Raw genomic sequence first — 12,698 nt, forward strand, 5'->3', positions numbered from 1 at the left:
TGTAGATATTCCATCAAAAATCTGCCGTTTCCAGCCATGTCTACACTGTTTTTCTGATCAATTTGATGCTATTTTAATGGACAAAAAAATCAGCTTGCCTTTCAAAAACAAGGACATTTCTAAGTGACCCCAAACTTTTGAACGGTAGTGTATACTCCTGTGTCTGTATCCTCTTATCCAGAGTGTTATATTTATGTGTGTGTGTGTGCGTGTTTTACACTTCCTGAAGTTCTGAGTGAGTAGGTGTATGTAAGGTCTTTCTATCCTATCCTCCAGACATGTTGGAGGTGAGGGGGCCTGGCCTGGCATCGTGCCGCAGTGTGTACCTGCTGTCTCTTGGCACACTATCTGTGGGCGGCCTGCAGGTCCTGCTCCAGCCTGGCAGCACTCTGCTCTTGAGCTCCCACCTCCTCCAGCCTGCGCTGGCCCTCCATCATGGCCTCTGCCTGGAGCTGCCTCCCAGCCTCTTGCAGCCGTAGCACCTCTGCAGCACACACGCATGGATGCACACACACACACAAGCAGGCACACACAAATACACCCACATTATGCAGTAAAAAATAAACCCTTTATGTACTCCATCATAAACACAAAGTTATTGGTTGAGTTGTGTCATGCCCTCCACACCTGCCACAGTGTTGTCCTTGAGCTGGGTGAGTCTGGACACCTCTCTCAACTGACGAACCTCTGACTGGCACACACTGAGGTTCTGGCTACCCTGGGCACACTGCTCCACGGTCTGGGAGAATGCCTAGACACACACACGCATACACACATGGACACACACACACACACACACACACACCTGTCACACACCTATGACTATGCCTGAGGGGAAGGGGAGGACTGAAGCCCAAGGCTTTCCACATCCTCACCTGAGAGACCCAGCATAGCAATGCCTCCCCCCTCCTCCACCCCCCAGGACATCTCCACACCTGCTCTAGCGCGTTCAGTGAAGCGCCTGCCCCTAATTTGGCATTTCCACCATGATGGCATGAGTATCAGTGTGTGGAGGAAGTGTCCTGTGTTAGGGGAGCACCTATCTGACAGGTGTCACATCCAATCTACTCAGACCTACTGATGTTTTAACTATTCAATTAACCAGCCAACTGCACTGTGTGGCTGCCATGACATATTTACCTAAGATAAGTTGTGTGTGTGTGTGTGTGAGCGCAGGCAGCTGACAGGTCAACATGTCACTGTCACTCTTCCTCCGGTAGAGTGTGTGTGTGTGTGTGTGTGTCAGCCATCTCTCCCCACTGCTCTCAGACCCTATCAAACGTGGTGGAGAAAATACATGCCAACAGCTTTGAGTGAAATATGTACGTAAACATTAAGTGAAAATAAACAAAGTATAATTCAGCCATGTTGCGGAGGGAAGATCCTGCCATCTCCCCCTTCATCTCAGACCATTAAAATAACGAGTTGTCACCAGGCTCTGGTTTCACTACCCCCTGACGCTGACACCCGTCAAGACAAATCTAGATTTCATGGCCACTTACAGATGTATAAATAGTCAAACGAGGTGCTCTAACCATCTATAAAACGCAGCTAAAAGGTTGCGAGAAGATGGCGGGCATCGTGGGCCAGCCGGGCTGGGTAATCAATCTGGGCTGAGTCGGAGTGGAGCGGGGAGCGGTGGCTGCGTGCATTGGGAGCAGGGCAGTAAATCACGTCAGCGCAGCGCGGGCGCTCCTCTGAAACGCCAGCCACTCCAGCTGACACTGGGCCTGCTTGACAGCCTGATGGATCGCCCCACTACACTCCATTAAAGGCAAACGGGCACAAGCACGCTGACATAACAAACAATTAGTCACCGCGGCCGTTATGGACCTTGGTTGGCGTGGGTCAGGGTCTGTCTGGCGATGGCTGCTCTGACTTCCTGTCTAGGGTCAGTTTAAAGCCAGGAATACACAGAACTACAGTGAACTTACTGAACATACAGTAGGACCAAACTTCTAACTATAGTTGATGAGTGAAGTTTTAAAGACAATGACTTTCTCTGGTCACTGTGATTTCACTGGCCACAGTGACTGGTTGTGTTAGCAGGACTCCAGCATGAAGAGGTGAAGTGTCCTGCCCTACTGTACCTGTTGTAGTTCCTGGACGCGGCAGAGCTGCGAGTCGTAGTCTGAGTCAGAGCGGATGTGAGTGGCTCTGTAGACAGAGAAATCCGCTTGTATCTTCACCACACTCTCCTCCTGTTCCTCCACCTGAGAGAGGCACACAGGAACAAACAGAGTGCACAGATATATCTGTTGACAGACCGGTACAGAAACACTGTCATGCGGTTGACTTTAGTAGGTCTCTCCTCCCATTTCCTTCCTGTGTTGTGTAGTTGAGTGGTGAGAGGTAGAGACAGAAGGGACTGGCTACTCTGTGAGACTATGGTTGAAGGGCAGACTGCATGGGGTCCTGCTGTCTGACTGTGGGTGAGGCAGGATGGGGGTCACTATGAGACTGTAAGTTTGGGGCTGAGGTGCTGGGTGAGTTCACACTAATGAAACAGAGACAGGCAAACAGAACGTTTCCCCTCAGTCTCTCCCGTCTGCACGCTGTGCTGGGCCTGATGGCTCGTGACTGGAGCACATTCTGCTTCTCACAGATGACTTGGTCTGTCTGAGACACACACACACACACACACACACACACACACACACACACACACACACACACACACACACACACACACACACACACACACACACACACACACACACACACACACACACACACAATGTCCTATTGGGTGTCAGTGGTTTGTCAGGATTACTTTGTGCTGCTGCACTTATAAAACACTCCCAAATGGCCTCTAAGTTTATGAGGATAATATATCTGAATACGGTGTTCCTCTCATTACCCACTGTTGTTGTTTGTTGTCTATGTTTTCCAGACAGCCTTCACTGCAGCGTGTCTGTAGTGTTCATAAAGCCAGGGGCCGTTACAGGCAGGATGAAGATGGAGTGAGAGGTGGTGAAATCAGCTAGTTGTATTGATGTCTCAGAGCAGACTCAGAGCGATCGGCTCATTAAATGAAATCAGACTCTCTCTCTCTCTCTCTACCTCCCTCTCTCACACAGACATACACACACCCCAGTTTCCAGACAACAAATGTAAACTTGGGAAAGAGGTAAAGAAACACTGGTGTGAAAAAATAACTTGGCAGGAAGTGATCACTTAAAAGTCTGAACCGAGCGGGTGGTGTGTCGTGCTGTGTGCTCTAAGGACCCAGCTGAGGATGGGAGAGATCAATACTGTGAGTGTGTGTGTGATTGAGAGCCTCTGTGTTGCCAATGGAGCTCTGCTGTGTGGGAGGGGGTGTTGTTAGGGACCCAGGTGGTGGTGGTGGGGGGGGGGGGGTAAGAGCTGGAGGTGATGGGAACGGCGCCTCCATTGTGGGCTCACAGAAGGAGGTAAACGCCCAACTGCATCTCCAGCCACCTCCACACCACATAAACGCTGAGCTCCACTGGGCACGGCCGCCATTATTTTAGACACATATCGCATCCCCAGCATGATTTTCCACTTTGCTTCTTCCGTGCATGGAGCTGTCAACCACCCCGTGTCTCACACACACATGCATGCACACAACCACACACACCCAAACAAGTCCAAAAATCAATTCTTCCTCTCCACTGCTCTGCCCTTGTAATCCAGTCTTCCCCTCCTCTCTGCTTCCTGCTGCCTGCCATTAACGGCTGTGCTCCGTGCTGTGCTCTGTGCTGTACTCTGTGCTGTCCAGGGGGCTCACACTGCCTGTGTTTTCTCATTGTGTTTCCTCCTGTATGGGGGCCATGACGCCGATCAATAGGAATCAGTGAAAACACTTCCAGAGGTCCCCAGGCCTCCGACTCCCAGTGTGTTGTACCCTGTCTGACTCCACCCGTTTACAGATCAGGAGCAGAGACTTACCTACAGAGGTGTGGCGCGACAACTGACCTGCATGTAGCTTCACTCACCTGAGAGGCCAGTCGGGTATACTACAGTGCTAGTACTACTTGACTGGCTTTGACTTAGCCGCATGACTGGCACTGTTCCAGGTAGCAGGGGTAGTGAGCAGGATGAGTGGGCCTGACTGTGTAGAGGGAAACCACTGAGTGGACTAGTATGTTAATCTATGTTTGTAGTGAAAAGGGAGTGATCAGCACAGCGTGACCGGGTTTGTCTGTGGACGAGTCTGTCATTGGGAAGCTACATCCCTGTGGATGAGGCTCGGCCTGACTGACTGGCCTAACTGGTCTGACTGACTGACTGTCTGTCCGACCTGTCGTCTCAATGCAGCGGTGCTGTCTCTCATAGTGCTGATGACCATCTCACACTCCTGGCTGTGTTTGTGGCTGTCCTCCAGGTCTCTCTGGGTGTCTCGGAGGTGCTGGCTCAGGGCGTCATCCCCGCTCTCCAGCTGGGCACTGTGGGCCTTCAGCTCCCCCTGCAACACCACCGCCTGGGCACACAGATGCAGCACATGCTCGTCCTGCTCCACCACCTGGGACACAGATACACAGAGACGCAGGCAGGCACACAAACACACATATACATAAAAAAGGCTGCTATTAACACTCATAAATCAGGCCTAGTGATGTATGCAAAAACAACTCCTGGCAGCAAGGGTATAAGCAGCAGAGATGAAAAACACAACAAATGGAGAGATAGAAGGTTCCATCTGCATTTTAGTCTAAATGGAGTTAATGACAGCCTTGTTCTGTTCAATGTTCTCTACCTATATACTACTCTAAATACCCCAATTCATGTTGTTGTGTAACAAAAAAATACTAGATAAAAATTGCTGACACCGTTCAAACCAATGAAGGTTTGTAAGTAACTTTAACGCCAATTATCTTAGAATCATCTTCTAGCAGACAGAACCTCTAGCAGATAGAACCTCTAGCAGACAGAACCTCTAGCAGATAGAACCTCTAGCAGACAGAACCTCTAGCAGATAGAACCTCTAGCAGACAGAACCTCTAGCAGACAGAACCTCTAGCAGACAGAACCTCTAGCAGATAGAACCTCTAGCAGACAGAACCTCTAGCAGACAGAACCTCTCGCAGACAGAACCTCTAGCAGTTAGACCCTCTAGCAGACAGAGCCTCTAGCAGATAGAACCTCTCGCAGACAGAACCTCTAGCAGTTAGAACCTCTCGCAGACAGAACCTCTAGCAGACAGAACCTCTAGCAGATAGAACCTCTAGCAGACAGACCCTCTAGCAGTTAGAACCTCTCGCAGACAGAACCTCTAGCAGATAGAACCTCTAGCAGACAGAACCTCTAGCAGACAGAACCTCTAGCAGATAGAACCTCTAGTAGATAGACCCTCTAGCAGACAGAACCTCTAGCAGACAGAACCTCTAGCAGATAGAACCTCTAGCAGACAGAACCTCTAGCAGACAGAACCTCTAGCAGACAGAACCTCTAGCAGATAGAACCTCTCGCAGACAGAACCTCTAGCAGATAGACCCTCTAGCAGACAGAGCCTCTAGCAGATAGAACCTCTAGCAGACAGAACCTCTAGCAGTTAGAACCTCTCGCAGACAGAACCTCTAGCAGACAGAACCTCTAGCAGACAGAACCTCTAGCAGTTAGAACCTCTAGCAGATAGAACCTCTAGTAGATAGACCCTCTAGCAGACAGAACCTCTAGCAGATAGAACCTCTAGCAGAAAAGAACCTCTAGCAGACAGAACCTCTAGCAGACAGAACCTCTAGCAGATAGACCCTCTAGCAGATAGACCCTCTAGCAGATAGAACCTCTAGCAGATAGACCCTCTAGCAGATAGACCCTCTAGCAGACAGAACCTCTAGCAGATAGAACCACTAGCAGACAGAACCTCTAGCAGACAGAACTCTAGCAGATAGAACCTCTAGCAGACAGAACCTCTAGCAGACAGAACCTCTAGCAGATAGAACCTCTAGTAGACAGAACCTCTAGCAGATAGAACCTCTAGCAGACAGAACCTCTAGCAGACAGAACCTCTAGCAGATAGAACCTCTAGTAGATAGACCCTCTAGCAGACAGAACCTCTAGCAGACAGAACCTCTAGCAGACAGAACCTCTAGCAGACAGAACCTCTCGCAGACAGAACCTCTAGCAGACAGAACCTCTAGCAGATAGAACCTCTCGCAGACAGAACCTCTAGCAGACAGAACCTCTAGCAGATAGACTCTCTAGCAGACAGAACCTCTAGCAGACAGAACCTCTAGCAGACAGAACCTCTAGCAGACAGAACCTCTAGCAGATAGACCCTCTAGCAGACAGAACCTCTAGCAGATAGACCCTCTAGCAGATAGAACCTCTAGCAGACAGAACCTCTAGCAGATAGAACCTCTAGCAGACAGAACCTCTAGCAGACAGAACCTCTAGCAGATAGAACCTCTAGTAGACAGAACCTCTAGCAGATAGAACCTCTAGCAGACAGAACCTCTAGCAGACAGAACCTCTAGCAGATAGAACCTCTAGTAGATAGACCCTCTAGCAGACAGAACCTCTAGCAGACAGAACCTCTAGCAGACAGAACCTCTAGCAGACAGAACCTCTCGCAGACAGAACCTCTAGCAGACAGAACCTCTAGCAGATAGAACCTCTCGCAGACAGAACCTCTAGCAGACAGAACCTCTAGCAGATAGACTCTCTAGCAGACAGAACCTCTAGCAGACAGAACCTCTAGCAGACAGAACCTCTAGCAGACAGAACCTCTAGCAGATAGACCCTCTAGCAGACAGAACCTCTAGCAGATAGACCCTCTAGCAGATAGACCCTCTAGCAGACAGAACCTCTAGCAGACAGAACCTCTAGCAGACAGAACCTCTAGCAGACAGAACCTCTAGCAGATAGAACCTCTAGCAGATAGAACCTCTAGCAGATAGACCCTCTAGCAGATAGAACCTCTAGCAGACAGAACCTCTAGCAGACAGAACCTCTCGCAGACAGAACCTCTAGCAGATAGACCCTCTAGCAGATAGACCCTCTAGCAGACAGAACCTCTAGCAGACAGAACCTCTAGCAGACAGAACCTCTAGCAGACAGAACCTCTAGCAGATAGACCCTCTAGCAGACAGAACCTCTAGCAGACAGAACCTCTAGCAGATAGACCCTCTAGCAGACAGAACCTCTAGCAGACAGAACATCTAGCAGATAGAACCTCTAGCAGACAGAACCTCTAGCAGTTAGAACCTCTAGCAGACAGAACCTCTAGCAGACAGAACCTCTAGCAGATAGAACCTCTAGTAGACAGAACCTCTAGCAGACAGAACCTCTAGCAGACAGAACCTCTAGCAGACAGAACCTCTAGCAGATAGACTCTCTAGCAGACAGAACCTCTAGCAGACAGAACCTCTCGCAGACAGAACCTCTAGCAGTTAGAACCTCTCGCAGACAGAACCTCTAGCAGACAGAACCTCTAGCAGATAGAACCTCTAGCAGACAGACCCTCTAGCAGTTAGAACCTCTCGCAGACAGAACCTCTAGCAGACAGAACCTCTAGCAGATAGAACCTCTAGCAGACAGAACCTCTAGCAGACAGAACCTCTAGCAGATAGAACCTCTAGTAGATAGACCCTCTAGCAGACAGAACCTCTAGCAGACAGAACCTCTAGCAGATAGAACCTCTAGCAGACAGAACCTCTAGCAGACAGAACCTCTAGCAGACAGAACCTCTAGCAGATAGAACCTCTCGCAGACAGAACCTCTAGCAGATAGACCCTCTAGCAGACAGAGCCTCTAGCAGATAGAACCTCTAGCAGACAGAACCTCTAGCAGTTAGAACCTCTCGCAGACAGAACCTCTAGCAGACAGAACCTCTAGCAGACAGAACCTCTCGCAGATAGAACCTCTAGCAGACAGAACCTCTAGCAGATAGAACCTCTAGTAGATAGACCCTCTAGCAGACAGAACCTCTAGCAGATAGAACCTCTAAGAACCTCTAGCAGACAGAACCTCTAGCAGACAGAACCTCTAGCAGATAGACCCTCTAGCAGATAGACCCTCTAGCAGATAGAACCTCTAGCAGATAGACCCTCTAGCAGATAGACCCTCTAGCAGACAGAACCTCTAGCAGATAGAACCACTAGCAGACAGAACCTCTAGCAGACAGAACCTCTAGCAGACAGAACCTCTAGCAGATAGAACCTCTAGCAGACAGAACCTCTAGCAGACAGAACCTCTAGCAGATAGAACCTCTAGCAGACAGAACCTCTAGCAGATAGAACCTCTCGCAGACAGAACCTCTAGCAGACAGAACCTCTAGCAGATAGAACCTCTAGCAGACAGACCCTCTAGCAGACAGAACCTCTAGCAGACAGAACCTCTAGCAGACAGAACCTCTAGCAGACAGAACCTCTAGCAGACAGAACCTCTAGCAGACAGAACCTCTAGCAGATAGAACCCTCTCAGCAGACAGAACCTCTAGCAGACAGAACCTCTAGCAGATAGAACTCTCTAGCAGACAGAACCTCTAGCAGACAGAACCTCTAGCAGACAGAACCTCTAGCAGATAGAACCTCTCGCAGACAGAACCTCTAGCAGATAGACCCTCTAGCAGACAGAGCCTCTAGCAGATAGAACCTCTAGCAGACAGAACCTCTAGCAGTTAGAACCTCTCGCAGACAGAACCTCTAGCAGACAGAACCTCTAGCAGACAGAACCTCTCGCAGACAGAACCTCTAGCAGACAGAACCTCTAGCAGATAGAACCTCTAGTAGATAGACCCTCTAGCAGACAGAACCTCTAGCAGATAGAACCTCTAGCAGACAAGAACCTCTAGCAGACAGAACCTCTAGCAGATAGACCCTCTAGCAGATAGACCCTCTAGCAGATAGAACCTCTAGCAGATAGACCCTCTAGCAGATAGACCCTCTAGCAGACAGAACCTCTAGCAGATAGAACCCTCTAGCAGACAGAACCTCTAGCAGACAGAACCTCTAGCAGACTAGAACCCTCTAGCAGACAGAACCTCTAGCAGACAGAACCTCTAGCAGACAGAACCTCTCGCAGACAGAACCTCTAGCAGACAGAACCTCTAGCAGATAGAACCTCTCGCAGACAGAACCTCTAGCAGACAGAACCTCTAGCAGATAGACTCTCTAGCAGACAGAACCTCTAGCAGACAGAACCTCTAGCAGACAGAACCTCTAGCAGATAGACCCTCTAGCAGACAGAACCTCTAGCAGATAGACCCTCTAGCAGATAGACCCTCTAGCAGACAGAACCTCTAGCAGACAGAACCTCTAGCAGACAGAACCTCTCGCAGACAGAACCTCTAGCAGATAGAACCTCTAGCAGATAGACCCTCTAGCAGATAGACCCTCTAGCAGACAGAACCTCTAGCAGACAGAACCTCTAGCAGACAGAACCTCTCGCAGACAGAACCTCTAGCAGATAGACCCTCTAGCAGATAGACCCTCTAGCAGACAGAACCTCTAGCAGACAGAACCTCTAGCAGATAGACCCTCTAGCAGACAGAACCTCTAGCAGACAGAACCTCTAGCAGACAGAACCTCTAGCAGATAGACCCTCTAGCAGACAGAACCTCTAGCAGACAGAACCTCTAGCAGATAGACCCTCTAGCAGACAGAACCTCTAGCAGACAGAACATCTAGCAGATAGAACCTCTAGCAGACAGAACCTCTAGCAGTTAGAACCTCTAGCAGACAGAACCTCTAGCAGACAGAACCTCTAGCAGATAGAACCTCTAGCAGACAGAACCTCTAGCAGACAGAACCTCTAGCAGATAGAACCTCTAGTAGATAGACCCTCTAGCAGACAGAACCTCTAGCAGTTAGAACCTCTAGCAGATAGAACCTCTAGCAGATAGAAGCTCTAGCAGACAGAACCTCTAGCAGTTAGAACCTCTAGCAGACAGAACCTCTAGCAGACAGAACCTCTAGCAGACAGAACCTCTAGCAGTTAGAAGCTCTAGCAGATAGAACCTCTAGCAGATAGAACCTCTAGCAGACAGAACCTCTAGCAGATAGAACCTCTAGTAGATAGAACCTCTAGTAGATAGAACCTCTAGCAGATAGAACCTCTAGCAGACAGAACCTCTAGCAGACAGAGCCTCTAGCAGACAGAACCTCTAGCAGACAGAACCTCTAGCAGATAAAACCTCTAGCAGACAGAACCTCTAGCAGACAGAACCTCTAGCAGACAGAACCTCTAGCAGACAGAGCCTCTAGTAGATAGAACCTCTAGCAGATAGAACCTCTAGCAGACAGAGCCTCTAGCAGATAGAACCTCTAGCAGATAGAACCTCTAGCAGACAGAACCTCTAGCAGACAGAACCTCTAGTAGATAGACCCTCTAGCAGACAGAACCTCTAGCAGTTAGAACCTCTAGCAGTTAGAACCTCTAGCAGATAGAACCTCTAGCAGTTAGAACCTCTAGTAGATAGAACCTCTAGCAGACAGAACCTCTAGCAGACAGAACCTCTAGCAGACAGAACCTCTAGCAGACAGAACCTCTAGCAGACAGAGCCTCTAGCAGATAGAACCTCTAGCAGACAGAGCCTCTAGCAGATAGAACCTCTAGCAGATAGAACCTCTAGCAGATAGAACCTCTAGCAGACAGAACCTCTAGCAGATAGAACCTCTAGCAGACAGAACCTCTAGCAGACAGAACCTCTCGCAGACAGAACCTCTAGCAGACAGAACCTCTCGCAGACAGAACCTCTAGCAGACAGAACCTCTAGCAGACAGAGCCTCTAGCAGATAGAAGCTCTAGCAGACAGAACCTCTAGCAGACAGAACCTCTAGCAGACAGAACCTCTCGCAGACAGAACCTCTAGCAGACAGAGCCTCTAGCAGACAGAACCTCTAGCAGACAGAACCTCTAGCAGACAGAACCTCTAGCAGACAGAGCCTCTAGCAGATAGAACCTCTAGCAGACAGAACCTCTAGCAGACAGAACCTCTAGCAGACAGAACCTCTAGCAGACAGAAGACAGAACCTCTAGCAGACAGAGCCTCTAGCAGATAGAAGCTCTGGAAATACTATAAAAAGCTCCAGTATCAGCTCTCAGTTTTCCTGCAGGGTGAGGATGGCGTGGGAGCTGACCTGAGCCCTGGCTTCCTTCAGGTCCTCGTCCTGGGCCTGTAGAGTGCTGTCCTGCTGGGAGATCTTGGTGAGGCAGGCCTGGTACTTGACCCTGTACAGCTCCAGGACTGGGTCAGGGGCTGCAGCCTGGTCTCTGTGTCCGCTGCTCTGCTCTCAGCCTCCTGCAGCACAGCCCTCAGCCTGGACAACTCTGCCTCCAGGCCCCGCTGACGGCTCTCCCTATCAGATGCCTAGGGGACACACACATTCTCAGAACACTGTAGTCTACTTCAATATGCCTGTACAATGGCTTACAAAAAACTGCAACAGGAAAAGTACTGAGGGTACTTCACTGCTTATTAAAATGAAGAGAAATCCATGTTCCTGTCTTTCTGTGTACTGTACTCCTCTCACTCCTCCCACCCACCTCCTCCTCTGCCTGCCTGGTCTGTCTCTGGGTGTGCTCCAGGTCAGAGTGGAGGTGCTTCATGGTTCCTCTACACTGCTGCAACCTGCCATGGGTTTCCTGTAGCTCAGCCCTCAGGCCCGACACCTCCTCCTCCCTGCTCTCCTGCTGAGCACGGGCCTCCGCCTGCCACCGCTGCAGCTCCCCGCGCAGAACACACACTGCCCCCTGCTGGTTGTCCCGCTGGAGACAGAAGGGAGTGTCAGTGGGGGAGTGTGTAGGGAGAATGTGTGTGTTTGTGTATGTTTGTTTGTGTGTGTGTGCGTATGGGTGTGTTTGTATGTATGTGTTTGTATGTGTGGTGTGTATATGTATGTGTGTGTGTTTGTATGTGTGTGTGTGTGCGTGTGTGTGTATGTGTGTGCGTATGTTTGTATGTATGTGTTTGTATGTGTGTGTGTGTATATGTATGTATGTAAGTGTGTGTGTGTATGTTTGTATGTATGTTTGTGTGTATGTGTGTGTGTGTGTGTATGTATGTTTGTATGTGTATGTTTGTATGTATGTGTATATGTATGTGTGTGTGTTTGTATGTATGTGTGTGTGTTTGTATGTGTGTGTGTGTGTGTGTGTGTGTGTGTGTGTGTGTGTGTGTGTGTGTGTGTGTGTGTGTGTGTGTGATGTGTGTATATGTATGTTTGTATGTGTGTATATGTATGTTTGTATCTGTGTGTATATGTGTATATGTGTGTATGTTTGTATCTGTGTGTATGTGTGTATATGTGTGTGTGTGTATGTTTGTATCTCTGTGTATGTGTGTATATGTGTATGTTTGTATCTGTGTGTATGTGTGTATATGTGTGTATGTTTGTATCTGTGTGTATGTGTGTATATGTGTGTATGTTTGTATCTGTGTGTATGTGTGTATATGTGTATATGTGTGTATATATATGTTTGTATGTATGTGTGTGTGTTTGTATGTATGTGTGTGTGTTTGTATCTGTGTGTATGTGTGTATGTTTGTATCTGTGTGTATGTGTGTACATGTGTATATGTTTGTATCTGTGTGTATGTGTGTATATGTGTGTATGTTTGTATCTGTGTGTATGTGTGTATATGTGTGTATATGTGTGTGTGTATCTGTGTGTATATGTGTATATGTTTGTATCTGTGTGTATGTGTGTATATGTGTATATGTGTGTATGTTTGTATCTGTGTGTATGTGTGTATATGTGTGTGTGTGCATACACACATATGGGGGGTGTAGG

General features: G+C 48.8%; 1 protein-coding gene across 1 annotated transcript in view; it reads right to left on the reverse strand.

Annotated features, from left to right (window-relative positions):
* Positions 1-12,698, reverse strand: part of LOC145850402 (uncharacterized) — a 65,618-nt gene that overhangs the window by 9,305 nt on the left and 43,615 nt on the right. The window contains exons 13-17 of the mRNA XM_082969933.1: positions 11,452-11,673; positions 11,046-11,275; positions 2,091-4,486; positions 628-751; positions 327-484 (exon numbers count right to left, since the gene is read on the reverse strand). The gene's annotated coding sequence lies outside the window, so the exon portion shown is untranslated. The remainder of the gene's footprint in view (positions 1-326; positions 485-627; positions 752-2,090; positions 4,487-11,045; positions 11,276-11,451; positions 11,674-12,698) is intronic.

The sequence above is a fragment of the Salmo salar genome, chromosome 26 (genome assembly GCF_965601325.2).
Source record: "Salmo salar chromosome 26, fSalSal1, whole genome shotgun sequence".
Taxonomy (NCBI): Eukaryota; Metazoa; Chordata; class Actinopteri; order Salmoniformes; family Salmonidae; genus Salmo; species Salmo salar.